A 4,646-nucleotide genomic window follows, 5' to 3' on the forward strand; every position below is an offset into this window, starting at 1 on the left:
TAGATATCATCCACCATCCATCACATCATATTTAAGAGAAAATTCTAAGGTTCAAGCAGTGGAAGATCACATCGAGCATCAACAACAAGTTCTCCAACTCTTAAAGGATGACCTCACCTTGGCGCAAAATAGAATGAAACAGCAGGCATATCAACATCGTAGCGAAAGAAATTTTGATGTAGGTGATTAGGTATTCCTACGACTACAACCATATAAACAAATGTCCCTCAAGCAAGCTAAGAAGGATAATAAATTATCACCAAAGTACTATGGTCCATACAAGGTGTTGCAAAAGATAGGTACTATGACATACAAATTGGAGCTTCATGCAGCTTCCCGAGTGCACCTAATTTTCCATGTTTCATATTTAAATAAGGTTATAGGTGACAAGCTTCCAGTTCAAACAATATTGCCAGAACTTGATGATGAAGGAAAAATCATATTGGAACCTGAAGCAGCCAAAGAAACAAGAACTCGACAGCTACGAAATCGATCAATTTTAGAGTATCTCATCAAGTGGAGGAAACTTACCCCTTGAAGATTCCACATGGGAGGATGAGAATTTTATACAGAAGCATCCATAACTACTCAAGCATTGAGGACAACACTTTTTTGAAGGAGAGGGGCATGTTAAGTCCCTATAATACTAGTGATTCCCCCATTACTATTGCCGTTGTATACCTTATTGTTATTGTTGTGCCCCTATTGTCCCCATATTGTTATTATTGTGCCCCATAGAATCCCGCTATTGTTATTTTTGTGCCTTTATATTATTATTGTTAGGTCAACTTTGGTTATATTGTGACCCCTTAGACTCCTATATATATAAAGGAGGTTTTGTCATTTGAATCATCTAAGAATTGTTCATTTGTGTAATGTAAAGGAGGTTGTCCCCTTGAAGAGGATTATTTCTAAGGCGTTGATCTATCTTTTCTATCTTTTTGTGAGCTGGTTTCATAACATACAACATGTACAATACATACATAACAATAGTACTACACATCCAAATACCACAATGTCTCTACCAGGAAACCTTTCCTCAAGTGTCTCTCCACTTTCCATGTTTGTCCCAACATGTCACAAATCACACTACTTTCATGTCGTTGATGTATCCCTCAACATTACCTACCATAACATAAACATAGACATAGTATAATCACATAATATCAATTCATATCCACATGATACTAGCCTCATAGATCTGTTATGGCTACTCTTCCCACTTGATTCCTCATAAACCAAGAACCTCTTCATGCCATTCACCTGCATAAGCAATCATTCTTCCACAAGAATGATCCCTGACAACCTTTTCAGACAATGACATACATACATACATATAATCATTAGCATAAAGAAATCATGATCCCTGACGACCCTGTTAGACAATGATATACATACATACATGTATACATATATAAGCATCAACATAATCATAATCACAACACAATTACCAGATATCATAAGGTCAAGGTTAAGACAACTCCCTTTATCCGTGCACAACATGCATAACCTTGAGAACAACAATTCCCAACATAGCCAAGGCATCTAACACCTCAAATCCGTTCACCTTACCTTTCCTGATTAACTTTCTCATGTTCATCCTTCCACCATCCATTTACCCTAATGGACCCAACCAATCCAACTTTCTGTCATATTCTTACCTTCAACTTCCCTTTACTCATGCATTGAGCTTCATTCGGGGCCTACATTACCTGTTGGGTTTCATTCATCCCTCCCCGAGCTCCATTAACTTTCCTCCTTCCCCAACCAATTCTCAAGACCCTCAAAACATAAAAGGCGAGAAGAAGAAGAAAAGAAGAATAAAACCATGAAAAACCAATAGCAATATGACACCACAACAAAGTGGCATGGTCATGCACCAGACATGAACAAAACTGCAAATCAAGCACAAAAAATCACAAAACATTGAAAGCAAAAAACTAGCAACAAACACCATGACTCAACCCCACAGGTTCCCAATACTTCCAAGGGAAAGCTCAACCTAAACCTTCTTCAATATTTCTTGGCAGTCACTTTTGCTATGCAATCCCCTACATCATACTACCATAAACACACAACTGTCAGTACGTAAATAAACATGCAATATACCTGTTACCTTACCTTGTTGTGCCAAGCACGTTTCGTTGTATATGAACACATGCTTATATCATCTCTCAAGGGAATCCAACTCCTTGACAAATCCAGCTATAACTGGAAAACCAACTGTTATACCTATCAAATACATGTTCATGAATCTAGCACATATTCACATAATGTCAGACAAAATCAAGGTTAAGTAGACTTTTTTTATTCATGCAAAGCACTCATTCATTTGTAATTGTAGTTTCCAAACATAGCCAAAGGAATTATCACCCAATTCCTTTCTTTTACCTTTTTCCTTGCTACAATCGAGTCTTATTACGCACTATCACTGTTATGAAACCAACTCACAAAAAGATAGAAAAGAAAGATCAACGCCTTAGAATTCAGCCTCTTCGAGGGGGAAACCTCCTATACATTACAAAAATCAACAATTCTTGGATGATACAAATGACAATACCTCCTTTCTATATATAGGAGTCTAAGGGTTCATAATATAATCAGAGCCGACATAACAATAATAATGTCAGGGCACAATAATAACAATTGTGGGCTTCTATGGAACACATTAATAACAATGTGGGGACTACATGGGCACAACAATATAATAAGGGGGTTGTACTAATAACAATAAGGGGTTACCCTAGTAGTATAAGGACCTAACATGCCCCTCTCCTTCAAAAAGTGTTGTCCTCAACGCTTGAGTAATACTTGATGCTTTGTATAAAAAAAATTTCCTCCTATGGAATCTTCAACGGGTAAGTTCTTCCACTTGATGAGATACTCTAAAATTGATTGATTTTGTAGCTGTCAGGTTCTTGTTTCTGTGACTACTCTAGGCTCCAATATGATTTTTCCTTCCTCGTCAAGTTCTGGCAATATTGTTTGAACTAGGATCATCTGCAACTTTTGAATGAGTGGCCACACTTCTTCATCCTTCTTCCATTCATCCCTTCCTTCGTTTATCCAATCTGGTTGGATAATAGAAATAGCACAAAACAATGCTTCCACATCCTCATCCTTTCTTGAGAGTGCATATCCAACATCATTTTGCTTCCCTTTTTTGTAGATGATTTCAAAGTCATAACCCAACATATTTATGACCCATTTTTCTATTCTTCTAAAGATAATTTTTGTTCTAAAAGGTATTTAAGATTATCATGATCCATTTTTACCTTGAAGTGTCTTCCCATTAGGTAAGGTCGCCATTTCTTAAGTTCATGTAGTATTTCCAACATTTCCTTCTCATAAATAGCTTGCTTGAGATGTAGCCGTAAAAATATCCAATCACCTACATCAAAACTTCTTTCACTACGATGTTGATATGCCCGTTGTTTGATTTGATTCTGCACTAAAGTGGTGTTATCCTTTAAAAGTTGGAGAACTTGTTGTTGATGCTCGATGTGATCTTTCACTTCTTGAACATTTTTCTTCTTGATATGTCCTTCTATCTTGATAGTTTGAGTGGTAATTCCAGCCAATGCATTACAAGATATGGTCGGATTCATTTCTTCTTTCTCAATGTGATCTTTCACTTCTTGAACCTTTTTCTTCTTGATATGTCCTTCTATCTTTGAGTTTGAAGAATGGTAATTCTTGCTATTGCTTCACAAGATATGGTAGGAATGATTTCTTCTTTCTCTGGGGTTGGTTCCTGGTGTATATCCTCTTCTTTTGATGTTTCTTGATCCTTTTCTTCCTCCTCTTCATAATCTATGTAAAATAATTTCTTCTCAGCACACTTATGACCTTTAGTGTATTTGATATCACAATTGTAACAAAGCCCTTTTTTCTCTTTTTTCTTCAAATTGTTGTCGTGTAAACCTTGTAGGTTATGGAAGGCTAGGAGAAAAAACACTTCCATAATTATAGCCGTGAGTGGTGAGATTCCTTGTTTCCATAAATTCGCTTTCAATTTTTCTTGCGAACCTGAATGCCTTCTCCAATGAATCAGGTTCCCAAATATGAACCTCATGTTGAATGTTATCCTTTAAAGTCCCTATGAAGACATCAATCATTTTCTTCTATGGAATATCATTTGCCCTTATATTCAATTTTTGAAAGTCCTTAATGTGCTCTGCCATTGAACCCTTTTGTTCGAGATTTATCAATTGGCTAAAGAAGGTGTTACTCTTTGTATTCTCATAATGTGCTATCATTTCTTCCGTGAAAATTGACCAAGTGACAAGTGCTTTACAAGAACAAAGCCCTTTATACCATAAAAATTGATTCGGTTCTAAATAATTAGATGCAATAAGTACCATTTGTAACAGTGGTACACCATGTAGATCAAAATATTTCTCCATATGTAGTATCCAATTTACCGGATCCTTGCCATCAAACTTCCTCATCTCGCTTTTTCTTGATTTTAGGAGCTCAATCTTGAAACGCCTATAACTCTGTAATTTCGTATCTTTAAGTTTTTGAAATTTTGGCCTGTAATAGCCCTTCGAGTCTTGTTTCGAACTCCACAAGTCTGATCACAATTGGATTCTCCAATGAAGATTTATGCCAATTCTCCCACAATGACCTGAGTATAGACTTGT

The sequence above is a fragment of the Pinus tabuliformis genome, chromosome 5_2, assembly GCF_031772625.1.
Source record: "Pinus tabuliformis cultivar Carrire ecotype Pingquan chromosome 5_2, CPIR1, whole genome shotgun sequence".
In the NCBI taxonomy this organism is placed as follows: Eukaryota; Viridiplantae; Streptophyta; class Pinopsida; order Pinales; family Pinaceae; genus Pinus; species Pinus tabuliformis.